Source organism: Orcinus orca, chromosome 16 (assembly GCF_937001465.1).
Source record: "Orcinus orca chromosome 16, mOrcOrc1.1, whole genome shotgun sequence".
NCBI classification, from domain to species: domain Eukaryota; kingdom Metazoa; phylum Chordata; class Mammalia; order Artiodactyla; family Delphinidae; genus Orcinus; species Orcinus orca.
The window spans coordinates 50969122-50990390 of record NC_064574.1 but is presented as its reverse complement, the minus strand read 5'-3'; the positions used below and the strand labels follow the sequence as shown (position 1 = coordinate 50990390).

The window sequence follows — 21269 nt, the reverse complement described above, 5'->3', positions numbered from 1 at the left end:
GTGGAGAACCCTGCTAAGGAATGCCCAGATTCCTGACCCACAGAAACTGTGATGATAAATGCAGGTTGTCTTAAGCTGCTAAGTTTTGTGGTAGTTAGTCACGTAGCAATAAGTAACTGGTTGCTAGGTAACCTTCCTTTTACACAAATGGGATCTGACCCTCCAAGCTGTTTTGACTGCTCTGAGAAATAAGGAACAAGAGCTGGTCTAAAAGGAGAAGCACCAGAACAAGGAGTAAGGAGTCAAAGTTGACGGTTTCTTGATCACTAAGTATCACAGTCCAGCTGTGGTATCAGGGATGGATGGGGTACACAGCAGTGCCCTTGTTTAACTGCACTTTTTTATGAAACAATAACTTGTTGCCCTGAAGGTGTGGGGAGATATGAAGTGAGTATCAAGTTACAACCTAACATTTAGGAATAAGTGCAAAAAGGCAATTAAAACCAGAGAAGGGCCCAAAGCAAGACCTTTCAGTACTGAGTCAGAAACCTGGGAATGATAAAGATTTCTGTGAGCTTCGCTTGTTGTGGGTTACTTAGTACTTCTATGGAACCATTATTGCAGCAGCTAACACTTGGGGTCACATGTCTGAGTAAAATGAAACATCACAAATATCTAGGTGTCAATAACTTTAAATATGGAATAACTTCCTCTGTTTTATTGACATTTTTACTACAGGTTTTTTGATATAATGATCTCAAGATTTTTTTTTTTGGCGGTACATGGGCCTCTCACTGTTGTGGCCTCTCCAGTTGCGGAGCACAGGCTCTGGACGCGGCCATGGCTCACGGGCCCAGCCGCTCAGCGGCATGTGGGATCTTCCCGGACCGGGGCACGAACCCGTGTTCCCTGCATCGGCAGGCGGACTCTCAACCACTGTGCCACCAGGGAAGCCCGATCTCAAGATTTTTAAAGAGCACTTTTACAGGGGTTCTCAAAGTGCCCACTGTCACAGTTTCCTGGCAAAATGTCAGAACAGCAAGAGCCGAGCCTTTAAACCTGAGTTTCAGCCTATCCTAACCCTGCTTTTGCTAGTAACACAGAGTTTTAATTTATGGAGAGAAACCAAGCCCTTCAAAACATCATAGCTCTGGGAGGATCCCACATGCCGCGGAGCAACTAAGCCCGTGAGCCACAACTGCTGAGCCTGAGCTCTAGAGCCCACGAGCCACGACTACTGAGCCCACATGCCACAACTACTGACGCTCACGTGCCTAGAGCCTGTGCTCCACAACAAGAGAAGCCACTGCAATGAGAAGCCTGCGCACTGCAATGAAGAGTAGCCCCCGCTCGACACATCTGGAGAAAGCCTGCACGCAGCAATGAAGACCCCATGCAGACAAAAATAAATAAATAAATAAATTTATTAAAAAAAAACATAGCTCAATTTGTTTCTGTCTTACAAACCAGCAATGTGTTTCTAAAACACACTGGTTGCCACTCAAGCCCTTCAAATGCAATTACTCTCCACTTTGTATAATCGATGCATTTCAGCCATGTTGCACATAAAGCAATTCCTTTATAGAAACCATTGGTTTTTATGAATTTTTTTTATGAATTACAGTTTTCTCAGGGTATATGCCCAGTAGTGGGATTGCTGGCTCATATGGTAGTTCTATTTTTAATTTTTTAAGGAACCTCCATATTGGTTGTATCAATTTACATTCCCACCAACAGTGCAGGAGGGTTCCCTTTTCATCACACCCTTTCCAGCATTTATTGTTTCTATATTTTTTAATAATGGCCATTCTGACCGGTGTGAGGTGATACCTCATTGTAGTTTTGATTTGCATTTCTCTAATAATTAGTGATGTTGAACATCTTCTCATGTGTCTCTTGGCCATCTGTATGTCTTCTTTGGTGAAATGTCTATTTAGGTCTTCTGCCCATTTTTTAATTGAATTGTTTGGGTTTTTTTTGTTATTGAGCTCCATGAGCTGTTTATATATTTTGGAGATTAATCCTTTGTCCGTTGTTTCATTTGCAAATATTTTCTCCTATTCTGAGGGTTGTCTTTTTGTCTTGTTTATGGTTTCCTTTGCTCTGCAAAGGCTTCAAGTTTAATTAGGTCCATTTGTTTATTTTTGTTATGTGGCACATATATACAATGGAATATTACTCAGCCATAAAAAGAAACTAAACTGAGTTATGTGTAGTGAGGTGGATGGACCTAGAGTCTGTCATACAGAGTGAAGTAAGTCAGAAAGAGAAAAACAAATACCATACACTAACACATATATATGGAATCTAAAAAAAAAAAAAATGGTACTGATGAACCTAGTGGCAGGGCAGGAATAAAGATGTGGACATAGAGAATGGACTTGAGTACATGGGGAGGGGGAGGGGGAAGTTGAGGCAAAGTGAGAGTAGCATCGACATATATACACTACCGAATGTAAAATAGTTAGCTAGTGGGAAGCAGCAGCATAACACAGGGAGATCAGCTCAGTGCTTTGCGACGATCTAGAGAGGTGGGATAGGTAGGGTGGGAGGGAGGCTCAAGAGGAAGGGGATATGGGGATATATGTATGCATATGGCTGATTCACTTTGTTGTACAACAGAAACTAACACAGTATTGTGAAGCAATGATACTCCAATAAAGATCTATTAAAAAAAAACTTAGGGCTTCCCTGGTGGCACAGTGGTTGAGAGTCTGCCTGCCGATGCAGGGGACACGGGTTCGTGCCCCGATCTAGGAAGATCCCACATGCCGCGGAGCGGCTGGGCCCGTGGGCCGTGGCCGCTGAGCCTGCGCGTCCGGAGGCTGTGCTCTGCAAAAAAACTTTACGGACACTTAAATTTGAATTTCATATAATTCCCACATGTCATGAAATATTATTCTTCTTTTGATTTTTTTCAACCATTAAAAAATGTAAAAACTATCGTATGGCTCTCTAGTCAAAAAAAAACCAAAACACATGGTAGCCAGATTTAGTCCATGGGATAGAGTTTGTCAACCCCTGAACTAGATGGCATATTTTGTTCTCCCAGCTCCTAAAACTCTTTCTTCTGGGTCTGGATATTTTCAATGTCTTTTAGAGTTGGATTGCACAGTTACATATTTGCAGAAGGTGCAAACATGTAAAAGATTATTTTTTTCCATTCATTAACCTGGACTTAAAAAAGGAAATCCCACCTGTCCTTTGTTTTTTTACTGGTGAATTTAGTCCGTTTACATTAATTGTCATTACTGACATACTTGGACTTGTTCCTACTATCATTTCAGTTTATCTTCTCCATTTCCTTTTAGTCCTTCCTTACTTAAAAAATGGATGTCTATATTTCCCCCACAATAATATGACTTTAGCACACCCTCATTCCTTGGTCTTCTCCCATCCCATAATGTTGGTGACTTTTAATTCTGTCTTACTGTGGATATATTTTCTCTTTTTACCTAAACTTAGAGATGTCTAAAGAACAACAATAATATTTTTCAAGGAATTTTAGCATCTGTACTTCCTATATCTTTGTAGTTTCTCTTGTGGTTTCTTTCCTCTTATTTAACTACTTCATCCCAAACAATTTTGCTTGGGTCTTGTATCTGAAAGCTTCTGAGGCCTGTATGTCTTTAGAATATTTTTATCACATCCTCATTTTTTGAAAGCAGTTTGACTGGATACAAAGTTCTAAGTTATTTTCCTTTAATATTTTGAAAATACTATTCCATTGTCCTTTCCTTTTTTAGGCTTGCAGTTTCACTGTTGCAACATTTAGTACAAGGTCTTGGTAGTGATCTTTTAAAATTATTAATATTGAGATATGATTCATATACCATAAAATTCACCCTTTCAAACCACAATTCAGTGATTTCTAACATGTTCACAAAATTATGCAACTATCACCACTCTCTAATTCCAGAACATTTTTATCATGCAAAAAAGAAACCTTGTACTTATTAGCAGCCAATCCCTGCTTCCTCCTACCCCCAGCCTCCAGCAACCACTAATCTAATTTCAAAGCGACTATGTTGGGACTTCCCTGGTGGTCCAGTGGTAAAGAATCCGCCTTACAACGCAGGGGACATGGGTTCCATCCCTGGTCAGGGAACTAAGATCCCACACGCCACGGGGCAACTAAGCCCGAGCGTCACAAGTACTGAGCTCACATGCCTTAAACTAGAGAGCCTGCATGCTGCAAACTACAGAGCCCACGTGCTGCGGAACCCGCACGCCACAGGCCACAACTAGAGAGAAGCCCGCGTGCCGCAATAAAAAGTTCCCGCATGGGCTTCCCTGGTGGCGCAGTGGTTGGGAGTCCGCCTGCCGATGCTGGGGACGCGGATTCATGCCGCGAGCCGTGGCCGCTGGGCCTGTGCGACTGGAGCCTGTGCTCCGTGGCGGGAGAGGCCGCGGCAGTAAGAGGCCTGCGTACGGCAAAAAAAAAAAAAAAGTTCCCGCATACCTCAACGATGATCCCGCGTGCCACAACTAAGACCCGGCGCAGCTAAAAATAAATTAATAAGTAAATAAAATAATTTTAAAATCTTAAAAAAGAAAGACTATGTTTTTGCCTATCTGGACATTCCATATCCAGAAAACCATGCTCATTCTCCACCCCATTAAACGACCTCTCAGATCAAGTCTTTATCATCTTTTCCTCTTAGGGGTTGTATTGTGTCTCAGTCCTAAGCCCCAGCACCTCGGAATGTGACCTTATTTGGAAATAGGGTCATTGCAGATTGGGCCCTAATCCAATATGACTGGTGTCCTTATAAAAAGGGGGGATTTGGGTACAGTTAGTCACACACAGAGGGAAGACGATGTTAAGATGCAGGGTGAAGATGGCCTTGTGACTGGAATCTACGAGCCGAGAAACACCAAAGATTGCAGCAAACCCAAGAAGCTGGAAGAGGCAAGGAGCCCTGGAGCCCTCAGAGGAAGCACGGCCCTGTGGTACCTTGATCTTGATTTCTGGCTTCCGGAACTGTGAGACAGTACATTTCTGTTGGTTTAGCAACTCAGTTTTTTGGTTATGCAGCCACAGGACAGGAGACCTTTCTCAGACTGTCCTCCTCCAGCAGGGTCCTGGCGGGGAGTGGTGGGAGAGCAGCTGCTCTGCTCATGTTTCACAAGCGCTGGGTTTTGGGGCCCTCCTGATTCTACCTGGGGACACCTGGACCAGAAGTGTGGGGCCCCTCAGGCGCAGGGAGCAGGCAGGCACTGCTGGTCCAAAGGTGGTGGTGGGCAGAGGCCAAAGAGGAGCTCACCGCTCCCCTGTTCTTACCTCCAAGCCCACGGGCTGCTTCTGTGCCAGAAGATTCAAACAACCCTGTCACCCAGGAGCTCCTGTCACCCAGGTGTGCTCACAGGTTGTCCCTTTTGCCTCTCCAGCTCTTCCAGGGTTGATCAGGGGAGGGAGCCACTGCTGTGCTAATGCTACATCTTGGTCTAAACAATCCCACCCACCCATCATATATATATTTTATTGTTGTTGGGCATTTTCTCTGTACCAGGTCCTGTGCCAGTCACTGGATATATACGAGGTAAAAATACAAGATATGCCAGCCTTCAGGTTGCCCACCGCCTGGTGAGGGAGCCAGGAACACGTTTCAAGAATAGAAAGTAGGGCTTCCCTGGTGGCGCAGTGGTTGAGAGTCCGCCTGCCGATGCAGGGGACACGGGTTCGTGCCCCAGTCCGGGAAGATCCCACATGCCGCGGAGCGGCTGGGCCCGTGAGCCATGCGCGTCCGGAGCGCGTCCGGAGCCTGTGCTCTGCAACGGGAGAGGTCACAACAGTGAGAGGCCCGCATACCGCAAAAAAAAAAAAAAAAAAGAATAGAGTAAACCAGTCACTCCCAGCTCACACTCTGGATTAAATCTCTTAGCTGCCCCTGCCTTCGGCCCCAGCGGTGTTCCATGCACCCCTCGTTCCTAGCCCCTTGCCTTTCCTCAGTTCCTTGAACATATGCCAAGTGATGGAGGTAAGAGAAAACATTGTTTTAATTTTATAGATTAATTGAAACCCAGAGGGGTTACATAATGCACCTCAAATAACTCACCTGAGGGATACTGAAGAGGGATTGAAACTCAGGCCATCTGTGGGGCGGAAAAGGTTGGTTAACAACACCCCCTGACCCACCCCAATATCATTCCCCTCTTCTTTGATAACAGAAGTTTGAGCTTTATCTGGGCACACTGCCACCTGCTTCCCTGGAAACCTTGTGTGGCTGTGTAGCTCCCTAAGCCCTGGGTATATGAGACACAAATCAAAGTGTATGTAGTTCTTCCAGGAAATCTCCTGCAAAGGATGGGGGCCTGCCCTCTCCCCATGCCTCTTCTTTCATCTTGCCACTTGGAACACAGCCTGGATAGCCTGGACCATGAGGATGGGACCACACTCTAGAGGTGGTAGAGCAAGAGCTGGAAAAAGCTTGGGTCCCCAACAGCTTTGCCAAGTAGCCCTAGAGTGTCTGCTTTGAACTTCAATGTGAGAAAGAAAGAAACGTCCATCTTGTTTTAGCCTCTGTTATATATATTTTTAACTCTCCTTTGCAGTCAGGGTGGGCTTCATGGGTGCACCACTTTGCAGTGGCCCAGGCTCCCCCACTTAGAAGGGGCCCCTCCCCTTGGTTGACTGCTCTGCTGTTGCCATCTTGAAATTCTTAATGATATTTGAACAAGGGGTTCTGTGTTTTCATTTTGAACAGGGCCCTGAACATTCTGTAGCCGGTTCTGTTTGCAGCTGAACCGAATCCTAAACGATACAGTCTGACTCTGAAGCTCATACTCTTGCTGCTACCTGGACAACTGTCCTCTGGGTTACCCAGGTCTAAGATCAACCTTCTGTGTCTGAAGTGTAGAGAACATGGGTTTTTTTGCCTCTTAGTGTCCATTGGCCTTTCCATTAGAAGGAACCCCAATTTCCTTTGTATTTGTGGGTTTGGGAGGGACGACCTCACCCCAACTCCAGGGCTGGGAATCTGAAGTAGGCCCAAGACAATCAATGTTTTCCATCCCCTGGTCATAAGGTTGATTCAGGATGGGGACAGTGACCCACTTGCAGCCAATGACAGGCAGACCTAGAACTTTTTTTTAATTGAAGTATAGTTGCTGTACAATGTTATATAATTTATAGCTGTACAATATAGTGATTCACAATTTTTAAATGTTATACCCCATTTATAATTATTATAAAATATTGGTTATATTCCCTGTGTCATACAATATACCCTTGTAGCTTATTTTATTCTTAATAATTTGTATCTCTTAATCCCCTACACTTATATCACCCCTTCCCTGTCCTTCTCCCCACTGATAACCACTAGTTTGTTCTCTATATCTGTCTGCTTCTTTTTTGTTATATTCACTAGTTTGTTGTATTTTTTTAGATTCCTCATGTAAATGATATTCTATTTGTCTTGTATCGAAAGTATTTGTCTTTCTCTTTCTGACTCATTTCACTTAGCATAATGCCCTCCAAGTCCATTGATGTTGCTGCAAATGGCAAAATTTCATTCTTTGTTATGGCTGAGTAGTATTCCATTGTATATACATACCACCTCTTCTTTATCCATTCATCTGCTGATGGACACTTAGGTTGCTTCCATGTCTTGGCTGTTATAAATAATGCTGCTATGAACATTGGGGCACATGGGTAGACCCAGACCTTTCGTTTCATCTGTAGAGAAAAGGATCTCCAACAGGGATGCAGAGAAGCTGAAACCTGAGGACACCGTTTAAGCCCCTGGATGAAGTTTTCTCTCCACCTGGTCCCCGACCCTGACTTCCCAGTTACTAGAACGAATAAACTCCACATCCACCACTACCACCACTATCTTTTTCTTTAAAGCCATTTAAATTGTATTTTCTGTCACTTGCAATGGCAAAAGTCCCAATTAACTCAGAAAATTTTCACAGAGGGAAACTTTCACGCTAATGTCTTAATGAAAATATTAACAGGACTATAAGTTTTGCAGGGTTTTGATGTTTTGTTTTGTTTCTCAGCCACTTTAACACAGCAAATCATGTTTGGGAAAGTGATCAAGATGCCTTTTAGGACCCGGGCAGTTAAGAGTCTGTCTAGACTCTCCTGCCTCCATATCACAGTGGAATAAAGAGTCTGTTTACCTAGAGTGTACTTTTAGATCTTTAAGAAGGATACTCAGAGGTACACCAGATAAAAGATAAGTACAATGAGCAGCATAAAAATTGTCTATCAATTTTATTAAACAACCGTTTCTGCCATCCTCAAGAGGATAGAAAACTGGAAAATATCACAATTTTGACTTCTCTAAAATGTTTAGTCTCAAGTTGATATAATTCATAGAGCCAGTAAAATTCACTCTTTTTTGTGTCTGTGATAAAGTATACATAACATAAAATTTACCATTTTAACCATTTTTAAGTGTACAATTCAGTGACACTAAATACTGTCACAGCATCTATAACCATCACCATTATCTATTTCCAGAACTTTATCATTATCCTAAACAGAACTCAGTCTTTATACTCTAATATTTTAAAATTACAACAAAGAACACTGATACAAGACAAACTTGATCCAACTGGGAAACTTTTCTATTTTAATAGGTTGACTCCTTCCTAAACACTGTAATAGCAAACCTATATTCATGCCAGAACTCTGGGAGCATTCACATAAAGTAGGTAAAGGGTTTTCAGATGTTAATAATTGAAGATGCGTCTTAGAGCTAGAATTTGAATCTGTCATTCCTAATTTCTTTTCTTTTTTAAATTAATTAATTTATTATTTATTTTTGGCTGTGTTGGGTCTTTGTTGCTGCACGCAGGCTTTCTCTAGTTGTGGCGAGCAGGGGCTACTCTTCGTCGCAGTGCGTGGGCATCTCATTGCGGTGGCTTCTCTTGTTGCGGATCACAGGCTCTAGGCGAGCGGGCTCAGTAGTGTGGTTCATGGGCTCTAGAGCACAGGCTCAGTAGTTGTGGCGCGGGGGCTTAGTTGCTCTGCGGCATGTGGGATCTTCCCGGATCAGGGCTCAAACCCATGTCCCCTGCATTGGCAGGCAGATTCTTAACCTCTGCACCACCAGGGAAGTCTCTGTCATTCCTAATTTCTTACTCCTTATAACATTTTACTGTCTTGCCCAGTGGGTTAATAAATTAAAAATTGTATTAAGACTTATAAATCCAAGACGTACCCTGTATTAACATCTCCCCTCATAAAATAATTATTTAAAGGGGAATCTGTATAGAATCACTGTTGTAAACTTTAACATCTTTTCTCTCTAGTTATAGTTCAAAGAACATCATGTTTCAACATGTTTTCAAGTTTTTCCCCTTACAATTGTAAAGAGACTGATACAATAAATGTTTTGCTTAGTGGAGGGGTTGGCAAAACATAAATAAAAGGATATGACAGTCTTTTTTCCTATTAATCCATGGCTTGAAGCCTTTGAAATAATTTGATCAGTGGTTGGTATTGTGTGAAATGGTGACCCCCAAATGCCTGTCAGTTCGCTGGCAAGCCATTTTTCAACAGCACCGTGTAATTGTAGCGGGCTTTATTGACATAATAAATGTGAGAGCACAGGTGGTATCCATTTCCATCTGTTTAATTGAAGAAATGAAAGATCTTGTAATATGGAGTTGACATGGAGAATTTGTCAAGCCACAATAAAATTTTGCAATAGCTGTGACCTTGGGGTCAGAAAATGACTGATCAAGAGGAAAAAATTTTTATGATATAGAAGTGACTATAGTGACTTATTTTATTCTTAGCCGTGAGGCTGGTGGAGAGAATGAACTGCTTTCCACCACCATCTGTTCTAAAGCTGAGTAGGAAAACCTATACAAATATTGTCTGACGTCATAAGCTATTATTAAATAATAAAATATGGTCAACCTCTATTTCAAGAATGCTGAAAAAAAGCCAAGAGTCCTGGAATTCTACTATACTAGGTAGCCCTTTTAAGCTGACATCAGTGTGCACAAACACTAAGACATGAAGAAAACACATCGGTGATTTTCTTTGAAACAGTACATGAGGCCACATACAGATAACTTTTTCTCATACAACTCAAAATGTAAATATCAAAAGAACATTTAATTTAAGGGCAAAACATAAAAAGTTGTGCAAATTCCAAGGATTTTAAAAAAATTTTTACTTTATATTGGACTACAGTTGATTTACAATGTTGTATTAGTTTCAGGTGTAACCAAGGATCTTTTTTTTAAAAAAAATGCTGACTGCTTTCGATCAATGAATTGGAACAGAACTTTGTGCCTTCTATTCATTGCCTCTCCGTCTTAGCTGTGGTAAGAATTAAATGACAGATGGCAAAGAAAACTTTGGTGTGTCTTTAAAGGTGATTTATGCTGGGAAAACTCAAATTTAAACAACAGATAATAATATGTGTTATAAGGGGTACCTTTTTTCTCCTCCTCTTCCATAAACCAGAACTTTTAGGATGGTATAGAAATTTCTGGAAGTTCTCTGCAGACTTGAAGTGTTGGGTTTTCCAATGCCGAGAAGTTCACAGTTGCCTGGATCATAGTTTCGACAAGAACAATGAGGAAATTTGAAGTTCAATTAAAAAAAATAATGGCTTTATGAGATATAATTCACATATCACACAGTTCACCCTCTTAAAGTATACAATTGAACCGTTTTTCGTATAGTTAGAGTTGTGCAACTATCTGGTTCCAGAACATTTTCCTCACCCCTTAAAGAAACCTGATACCCACGAAACAGTAATTTGCCCCTTTCTCTCCCTCCCCCTAACCCTAAGCAAACATTAATATACTTTCCGTCTCTACGGATTTGCCTATTATGGTCATTTCACATAAGCGCAATCATATAATGTGTGTCAGTTTGTGACTGGCTTCTTTCACTTAGTATAATGGTTTCAAGCCCCTCCTTGCTGTAACAGGTATCAGTACTTCATTCCTTTTTATGACCAAATAATATTCCATTGTATGGATAGACCATTTTCACTATTTCTAAGTACATCCATCCATCTGTCAGTTCAGGGACATTTGGATTGTTTCCATTTGGGGTTATTATGAATTATGAACACTCATGTACAACTTTTTGTGTGGACATATGTTTCCAGTTCTTTTTTTAAAAATTAATTAATTTATTTATTTTGGTTGTATTGGGTCTTCGTTGCTGTGTGCGGGCTTTCTCTAGTTGTGACGATGGGGGGCTACTCTTTGTTACGGTGCTCAGCCTTCTCATTGCAGTGGCTTCTCTTGTTGTGGAGCACAGGCTTTAGACGTGCAGGCTTCAGTAGTTGTGGCATGAGGGCTTAATTGCTCTGCAGGTTGTGGGATCTTCCCAGACAAGGGATCAAACCTGTGTCCCCTGCATTGGCAGGCGGATTCTTAACCACTGCACCATCAGGGAAGTCCCAGACAGTAACTCTATGATAAATCGTTCGAGGAACTGCCAGACTCTTTTTCCCAGCAGCTGTGCCTTTTTCATTCCCAAAAGCCACATAGGAAGGTTCTGTTTTCTCTGCATCCCTGCCAACACTTGTTATTGTCTGTCTTTTTAATAATAGCCATCCTTGTGGATGTGAAGTTGCATCTCATTGTTGAGGCTCATTTTTCAGTTTGCATGATTCCATTGCCTGTGGACTAGATGTTTCTCCTCCATTCCCCATCCTACTGCCCAGCCCTTCCCATAACTCCCATTGTTAATTTTAGGATTATGCCTATTTTAATACCTCATAAAGCCCTATTTCCCTCATCACACCCTGTTTCCTAAGCCACTTCGAAGGCCGTCACAATTCCTTCACAACTTTCACTCTGATTGTGGCACCAGGTTGGAACATTCATTACTTGGTGGCATTTCCATGCCTCCTACCACATTTAACAATTCAATTGAGACCCACTCCCCCCACAAAAAAAGTGATCTTAAAAGTGTAGAAAACCAATTCGAGGGAAAGAATTTCTCAGTTGATGACCTGTGGGTGTCCCCTGAGTGGAACTTGGTGACACCAGTAGAATGATGCTGAGGCTGCAGGACCCTGCGTGGCCGTTTCCATCTGAGCTCTACCAAGGAAGGACAGACACATTGACATTCCCAGGAAACTTGTGAGGGTTCTCTGCTTCTTTTGTGTACTAGAATCTGGTTAATTTAGGGAAAGTTGAGTTGAAAAGGAGAATGGTAGAGCCATTTCAACTTGTTTTCATAGGCTGCCTGGCCGCAAAATACTATCAGCCAGGAATACCTGTTATGGTATTTTGCAACCCATTTTAGTGATGGTTATCAATGGAATGTAACCTTCTATGATTTCCCATCCATTATTTCATAGGAATGAGTACACTAACCATGACTCTTATGAGTTTAAAATAAAAGGGGGTGGGGGAGGAGTCATGTTTATTTACATTTTACATCGAGTAGAATAACTCTTCTAAGATTGTTACAGCAGACTAAGTTAGAACTAGAAAGAACTTGAAGAAGCCCTAAAATACAAATCTAATTGATCTCCCCTCATCACATGCAGCAACCTCTATACACCCCAAGTGAGCAAGATGCCCCTCCCCCTTTTCAGCATTGCCACATTTTAGAGGTTGATATTATTCATGATTATCGAATGATTCTGTGCAAGTTGCCACATTAGCAATGAGAGGATTCTGACATGAACAAGCTTTCAAAAGCTTCAGTCTAGGAGAGACAAACATATACACAAATAAATAGACAGCATTTTCCCACAGGGTTTGGACTTACGTATTCATCTCTGTCCCACTGGATCTGTCCAAACCTTTTATTTGACACACAAGGAAAATGAAGCTCAGAGAGTCTTGACCGACACAGCTAATTAGTGGCAAAACTGAAATTTTGACCGCACAGCCTGAGTTTTAGTTTCTAGGATTCATTTATTTTCTCATTTTAGACAACTGTGCAATAAAACAGCTAAGATGAGAGAACTCTGACTAACGTGCACTGAAATTAAGCATGTTGAGAAATATCCATGGTACTTATCCCAGAGTGATCATTAAAAACAAAAATGTCTTTCGTAATTGAGGTTTCCTCTTGCTTCCTTTAACATTTGCCCAATGTGTGGACAACACAGACAGGCTCTCGAGCTCTGAGCAGATTCCTAAACATGCAAAATAAACCGAACATAGAACAAAATCTGGGATTTGGACCCAGAGGAAGGAAAGCGTAGGGCTGCATGTGGAAATTGGCTTTTCCCAAGCACCCATACTCTTAGCTTGGAGTAATTTGGACTATAAAGTCACCTAATTGGGCAGTCGTCATTCACGATGGTGTGGTGGTTTCATGCGGGGTAGCTCTTAAAAATGTCTTCTAGAAGTAACAATGAAGTGCTGAGTGTCAGCCTCACTGACAATGAAAAACATGGGAATAAAGACTGTTGTCTCAGGACCAGTAGCTGTTCTGTATCTGTAAAAGTATTTGTATATTTGCAGTGCGGGAAATTCATTACCTCTCTAAAAGTCTTGGGGAGAAAAGGCATATTTTAGAGAAATGGTGGGAAAGAGGGCTAGAGTTTTAATTTGGGTCCAAATTCTAGAAAGTGATGAATTCCAAACTAAGGAATTGTTATTTTAATCCTGGGATCTGTAAACAGTGGCTCACAGGCCAAATCTGGCCCACTGCCTGTTTTGTAAATAAAATTTTATTGGACACAGACATGCTCGTTTGTTCAGGTATTGCCTATGGGTACCTTTTACACTATGCAGGTAGAGTTGAGTCATTCTGACAAGACCATCTGGTCCACAGTGCCCTTTATATGATGACCCCTTACAGAAAAAGCTGGGCCCCGTAAGATAGGCAGGATTGAAGATTTCACAGCAGGGGAATGCTGGGATGGGAGCTGGGAGCTTAATGCAGCAGTAGGGTGTAGGGGGGCTGGACCAGGCAGAGGTAAGCTTCCAAGGTGACGCCATTGGGCAAAATGAAGCAACAGAAATGGGAAGACCAGGGCAGGTTCAAGAGGTTTTCTAAATATGTGAGAATAGGATCTAAAAAAGAGTGGGTATATGTATATGTGTAACTGATTCATTTTGCTGTTCAGCAGAAACTAGCACAACATTGTAAACCAACTATACTCCAATAAAAATTAATTTAAAAAATTAATTGCTTATATCTGGAATCTAAAGAAACAAGGGTACAAATGAACTTATTTACAAAACAGAAGTAGAGTCAGGGAGGTAGAAAACAAAATTATGGTTACCAGGTGATGGGGGGCGAGGTGGGATGAATTGGGAGATTGGGACTGACGTATACACATTACTATATATAAAATAGATAACTAATAAGAACCTGCTATATAGAACAGGGAACTCTACTCAATACTCTGTAATGGCCTATATGGGAAAAGAATCTAAAATAAAAAAGAGTGGATATATGTATATGTATGTTATAACTGATTCACTTTGCTGTACAACTGAAGCTAACACAACATTGTAAATCAACTACACTCCAATAAAAATTTAATTAAAAAGTTGAAGGAAAGAAAGAAAGAAAGAAAGAAAAAGAAAGAAAGAAAGATTTTCCAAAGAAAAATAGAACCCAACAGCTGATTAGGTGAAGGTAGAGTGGAAGATGCAAGGCTACATTTCAGGCTCTGAGCTTGGGTTACTAGTGCACGTTTATGACAGAACGGGAAGAAGAAGGGCCGGCCTGAGCTTCTGAGTTTAGTTTTAGGTGCCCTGAGCTTAGCTCCACCTGGTCTGTCTAGTGGGCAGAGATGCCTGCAGCCAGGTGGCACTATGGAGCTGGAAGCTGAGAGGTCAGTGATGTGGTTCATTGCAATGTAGCTGGTAAAGTTGTTTGCAATAATTTCAGAAGGTTTAAAAAATTGTATATGTCTAACATAAACTGTGGTGAAACTGGCCCAGGACAGCCCTCCAGAGAGGTGGGCCTTCCTAATGTTGTCACAGGAGTAACCCTCCAGTGGGGTGGGCTGGGGGCAGCCGGGTTCTTTTCCCCAAATGGAAGCCTGTGTTTTGTGTGCTCATGACCTCCTTCTCCTCCAGCTCTCCTTCCCTCAACACGTTCTCTTTGGTACAGTGCACAGCAGGCATGTAGGGCACAGAAAGGACACACTGCAATACATAGCATGGACCACAGACACCAAATGACAGGCACCATGGCTCGATTCCAGACCACCGCAATAAAACTGAGTCGCACAAATGTTTTGGTTTCCTAGTGCATATAAAAGTTCTATTTATACTATGCTTAGTCTATTAAGTGTGCAATAGCATTATGTCTAAAAAAAACAATGTACATAACTTAATTTAAAAGTACTTTATTGGGGGACTTCCCTAGTGGTGCAGTGGTTAAGAATCTGCCTGCCAATGCAAGCTACATGGGTTCAAGCCCTGGTCCGGGAAGATCTCACATTCCACGGAGCAACTAAGCCCGTGAGCCACAGCTACTGAGTCCACGTGCCGCATCTACTGAAGCCCCTGCGCCTAGAGCCTGTGCTCCACAACAAGACAAGCAACCGCAATGAAAAGCCCGTGCACTGCAATGAAGAGTAGCCCCCCCTCGCCACAACTAGTGAAAGCCCTCGCGCAGCAAACGAAGACCCAACCCAGCCAAAATAAATAAAATAAATGTATAAAAAAAAAAGAGAGAGAAAATCATAATAAAACGAGGTGTGACTGTGTTCCAGACCCTGCTCCTGACTCAGTTTAGTTTATTTACTGTAGATCAGCTCGTATTTCAGGCTCTTAGTAGGTTTTTCCGTTTCACTTTGTAGTTAAACCCTGATCCTTACTAATTCCATTCATTCGCCAACGTTTACAGTTTCCCCTCTCAGTTACTGTGCTCGGGGAACAAATCAAGTTTTTGTTGTTGTTGTTTGAGTCCCTCGGACTTGAGAAGTAATCTGTTCTTCCCACAGCTCCTGAATCCTGACTCAGCAGTTTGCAGGGAACATTCCTGGGCTCGTGGTCCTCAGGTTACTCCGGAGTTGCTACTGCTTTGTGTTTTTATGAATGCTCTCTTTTCCGATGCAACTTCAAATTTTCCTGAATCTGGCTCCACCCAAATGCCTCTCATGTGCTCCAGTAGCTCTTCAATTGCTCCATTTTGCCTCTAAACCCGATTTCCACATTTAGTTTTTCCAACCTCATTCACGGGTTACTTCGCTTCTCTTCAGAAAAATTTTGCAAAAATTTACACAAGTATCTGTAAATGCTAGTGCATCTACATCTGTTTTTTTTTTATGGTTAATTGATTTTCTTTTTTTTTTTTAGTTGAAGTATAGTTAATTTACAATGTTGTGTTAGTTTCAGGTGTACAGCAAAGTGATTCAGTTATATATATACATATATATATTTTTCAGGTTCTTTTCCCTTATAGGTTATTACAAAATACTGAGTACATTTCCCCATGCTATACAGTAGGTCCTTGTTGTACAATCTGTTTAAATGTTGGCTGGTCCCATTACAGACGGAAGAGTGGAGAGTGAGACTAATAATTAAGTTGCCTGCATTTCAGCTCCTGGGAGGGATATTGTAATCACTGGACCAACTTTAGAAAAGTTATTTTGTTGTTGAATAAATAAAAGGTGGTCTTGTAATTCATTAAAAGAATTGTCCATTTTTTCCCCACCAATTAGTACGTGTGAAGTTGATTACTACATGTTTTCCCTGTCACGCCTTTGTGACATGCCCCTTGATGGTCTGACGGCTGGCATGCTCCCGGGAGGTGACGAGTGTAGCCTCACGCCATTTCTTTAGCCAGACACACAAGTATTTTTCAGTGCTGACCTTTGTTCACTCACCCTCGACTTCTACATCAAGTGGCAAGGCTAGGCATTCCCTGTCCTTGCTTCTGTTCACATCCATCCAAAATGTATTAAGTTAATTCTATTGTGAAGAAAAAAGCAAGTTCACAGAATTGCTATAAAAAAATGGAAGAAATGAATGCTTTACTCAACGAGGGAGGGGGGGGTCCCAATTTTATTATTAACATCAAACAATCCCACTCTTTCAGGCTTGTGTTTCGAAGCAGCATGTCTTATGAAAAGCCTGTTGTATCCTGGTGAGGCTGACTATGCTTGCTTAATCTTAGATAGCTTTCAGCAAAAATTACTTTGCTAAAATATGAAAAAATAAAAACAAAAATTTAAAATATTATTCCCCCACTGAGGCTCAAATGAAAAGTGCATGCAAACTATTTCTATACCTTTTTTTTTTTTCTTTAGAATTGACTTAAAATCTTTAGGGAAGATCAACGCAAGTTCTTGTGAAGACAAAGACTAGAAAGGAATATGGAAAAAATTTTAAAGCTTTCTCTATTAAATTTTTTTTTTTTTTTTTGCGGTACTTGGGCCTCTCACCGTTGTGGCCTCTCCCGCTGCGGAGCACAGGCTCCGGACGCGCAGGCTCAGCGGCCATGGCTCACGGGCCCAGCCGCTCCGCGGCATGTGGGATCTTCCCAGACCGGGGCACGAACCCGTGTCCCCTGCATCGGCAGGCGGACTCTCAACCACTGCGCCACCAGGGAAGCCCTCTATTAAATCTTAAGTGGTGGGAATGCAGGTACTTCATTTTCCTTTCCACTATTATTTAGGAAATTAAAAACTAACAAAGGAAGGAATTCCCTGGCTGTCCAGTGGTTAGGACTCGGTGCTCTCACTGCTGGGGCTTGAGTTCAATCCCTGGTCAGGAAACTAAGATCCTGGAAACCGTACAGCACTGCCAAAAAAACCCCACAAAAAACCACACACACACACACACGAACAAAAAAACACTATGTTTTGATAACTACATAAGACTTGCCCCTGATGTTGTATTTTTCTTTTGTCGTATATGGTTGTTTAATAAGTATCAAAGTTGTTTTTCCTTTTAAAGAAAGAAGCTCAATAATTTAAGTAATGCTACATGTGGACAGTCGTTGGTGACAAATTTAAAGGATTTTGTTATTGGCTCTTAACTTATTTGCCCCTGATTAGTACTCTATTAACAAAAATTAGTTTATAAGTCAGACTAAAAAGATTTCCAAATGGTACTAACTAAAAATCTAGCGATGTTTTATCAGGTTCACCTAAGCTCAATATTTAGCACATCAAATTATACTTATAGTGTATATCTATATGTATATATCTGAAATGATATAAATAGCGTCATCAGTATTTATCGTTATTGTTCTAGCAGCCTGGCCTTCCTTCACACTCCCCCATCAGGTGACAGGGTCTGCATCCAGCACCCACTCCCCTTCTAAAAGCCTTATGAGCAATCATGCACCCTTTTCTTCCATGCACTCTTCTTTTGAGATAGAGTCACACGCAGTATAAGAAAAAATAGAGATCCCTGCTACACTTGATCCACTTCTCCCCAATCAGAACATCCTGCAAGCTCACAACTAGGTTACTGAAGTAGACACACCCAGTCTTTTCCAGATTTCCCCGGTTTCACTAGCACTTGTTTGTAGGTGTGCATTCAGCTGCTGCACTTTCTATAGCAACGCCTCCTGCATTTCTGCCGTGTTTCAGCAGAAAAGATCCCCAGCATCTTCCTGGGCGCCTGGTTCTTAGCACCCCGGACTCCCGCCCCGGAGGGTCCTCGAGTCTGGAGGACAGGCTTGGGGCCCCGGTAAAGGAAAGAAACGGGAACCACTCGCGCCCAGCCTCCCGGAGTCTCGCTCCTCATGACCCGCACTCCAGAAGGACGGAGGCCCTCAATGCAGCCCGAGGGAACAGGGCAGGGTCGAGGGCGGAGTCAGGACGCAGGGGCGGGGCGGGATAGGAGTTAGAACTCTGGGGGTGTCAGGGCGTGTGTGGAATAGGAGTTCGGGGGGGGGGGCGGGGGGGTCGGAGCTGGGGGGTCGGAGCAGAGCCCGGGCGTGGGTGGAGTCGGAGCTCGTGGGGCGGGGAGAGCGGATTCGGGGCGGATTCGGGGGCGAAGTCTGAGGTCGGCGGAGTCGGGGCAGAGTCGGCGTGGGTGGAGTCGGCTCTCGGGACGGGCGGGGCCAGCGCGAGGCGGGGCGGGGCCTGCGCTAACGGTCGCGCGGCGTTCGTCGCGCGACCGTAGTCGAGCTGTTGGGTTGTGGGCCGAACGCGCTGTGGAGAAGCGGCCGGGTGGGGCCTGTGGGTGGCGGACCGCTGTCCAGGTGCGAGGAGCGGCTAAGCGAGCGCTCCCGGGAGAAGCCGGCGCGGACGCCTGAGGTGAAGCCCGGTGGCGGCGGGCGGCGGGTCCCGCGCGGCTGTGGGCGGCGGATGGCTGGCTCTCGTCCGCTCCTGAGGGCGGATCTCAGGGCTGCGGCGTCCGCGGTGGGAGCGGCCTCCCCTCCCAGCTGCCCGCGCACTTGGCGGGTGGTGACGAAGGCGAGGCCTGCGCCGAGCCCCCGGCCCCGAGTCCTGGCCGGCCCTCGGGCCACCCCCGTCTCCCCGCGCGGTGGAAGCCGGCGGGTTAGGGTTCGTAGAACACGCCCGGATGCGAAGCGGGCAGGTGACCTCGGCTTCTAGTCCAAACACGCGGGGACACAGTCACGTAGAAACACGCAGAACACCTTAGAGTGTGGACGTCCGCGTAGAGCGCGGCGAGTGCAGACGCGGGGGTGTAATTATGCGAGATATATACCCACGTCCTGCAGTGACTCAAAAATGAGTTCCCCCCAGAGACTGGCTTACGTTAGGGTTCGCGCTTGGTGTTGGACATTCTGTGGGTTTGACAGATGCCTAAGGACACACAGGGTTACAGGATCCTTCAGAGCAGTTTCACTGCCTCGGAAACTCCCTACCCACGACTCACCCCTCCCTCCCGCAACTTTAGGTGGTGTGCTGTCTCTACAGTTTTGCCTTTTCCGGAATGTCATAGAGTTGGAATCTTCAGAATACATTTTAAAACAGAGTGAATAGGGAGAAGAGTCGCATTTCACCTCAGGGTTTCAAAGGGACCAATTTCAATCCCTGTTTGCCAAGCGCTGGGCTTATCATCTATAAGGTGCAAAAGTGTGAGGAGGGCGTGAAATGATAAACTTTGGGAAATGGTATTTGAATGCAAGTCATGCATGTTTCCTCTTTCTTTCCTCCCTCCCTTCCTTCCTCCCTTCCTTCCTCCCTCCCTTCCTTCCTTCATTCATTCCTTCCTTTCTTTTTCTCTCCTTCCTTCCTTCCTCCCTCCCTCTTTCTTTCTCTCTCTTTCTCTTCTTCTTTTTTTCAAAACAGCTTTTAGTTAGAAAATTTGAAACTACCTTGAAAGGTTATTAACAAGCGTTCTTCTAGAATTTCAAAATACAGGGAGTGCCCTGGTGGGTGGTCTAGTGGTTAGGACTTGGCCCTTTCACTGCCGTGGCCTGGTTCATTCCCTGGTTGGGGAACTAAAATCCCACAAGCCACACGATGGGGCCGGGAAAAAAAAAAAAAAAACTTAAAAAAAGTGCAAAACTTGCTGAGTTCCCATTGAAGCAGTAAGAGGAGTAAAATCTACTTTTTTGAAATGGATTTATAAAGATAATTGAGCGACTGTTCCCCTCTGTGAGAGGTGACCAATTTTGTCAAAGTTTGTTAGAAAATCTTTGGTTTGTGATGAAAGTTTGGGGGGATTTCCATGTATAGAAATAACCACATAAAGAGGACTTCTCTGTAGTAGCCCCAGCACAGAGTAAAATAGCAAATTATAGGACCATCATTGCTGAGCTGTTTGAAAGCTCTGTTTATCTAGAATAGCAGGATATAAACTGTACTTGTTTCTATAATTTAAATGCTGGATATAAATGTAAAATTAGCTGTTAACTAAAATTCTATTTATCCAAAAAGTTAATTATAGCAATAATTTCACATTACAGCCTATCATCATAGACCCTACTCTGTGATGAGGGAGAAAGACAGCACACAAGCAACAATTATGAATTAGGAATGCTAAGAGAGGGAATAGAGGCTGGGGGATACTTGAAGGAGGGTAGTAGGAAAGTCTTCTCCTTGAGATCCAAAGAATGCTGAAGATCCTGTCTTGGGAAGATGTGAGGGTGGGATTGGAGAGGATGCTCAAGGAAGAGGAAACTGTGTATACCAAGGCCCCAGGTCTGCTCACTCTGGCCTGCTCAGAATTTGAGACAATGGCATCAAAATCAGAAAGTTGGTGGGGTTTGCCCTGAGGGTCTGACTGACAGCCTCAGCTGACCTGTGGGTCAGACACCTTCTCAGAGCCAGCAGCTAGCAATGCCTCTTCCTTGTCTGGGTCCAGAGTCCCCTTCTCTTTTTCCAGAGCCACAACGAGAGTAAGGACCAAGCAGTGCAGCTTTGTCCTCTGGAGGAAAGCTGTAGCAAGTAGGAGCATGAGGGGCTTGGGCCCTACCATGCCCTCATGAAACCTAAAGCAAGGGACCAGGAAGGCCCTGGGAGGAATTGGCCAGGTCAGGCTGGGCT

At 43.4% G+C, this 21269-nt stretch overlaps 1 protein-coding gene across 3 annotated transcripts in view; it reads left to right on the top strand.

Moving 5' to 3' along the window:
- Positions 1-18879: 18879 nt before the first annotated feature.
- The window catches only part of MEIOB (meiosis specific with OB-fold), a 29342-nt gene continuing 26952 nt past the window's right edge, over positions 18880-21269 (top strand). Inside the window, exon 1 of one of the 3 annotated variants that reach the window (XM_049699647.1) lies at positions 18880-19067. The gene's annotated coding sequence lies outside the window, so the exon portion shown is untranslated. The remainder of the gene's footprint in view (positions 19068-21269) is intronic. The other 2 variants (XM_004270321.4, XM_033429177.2) reach the window with 2 other exon arrangements.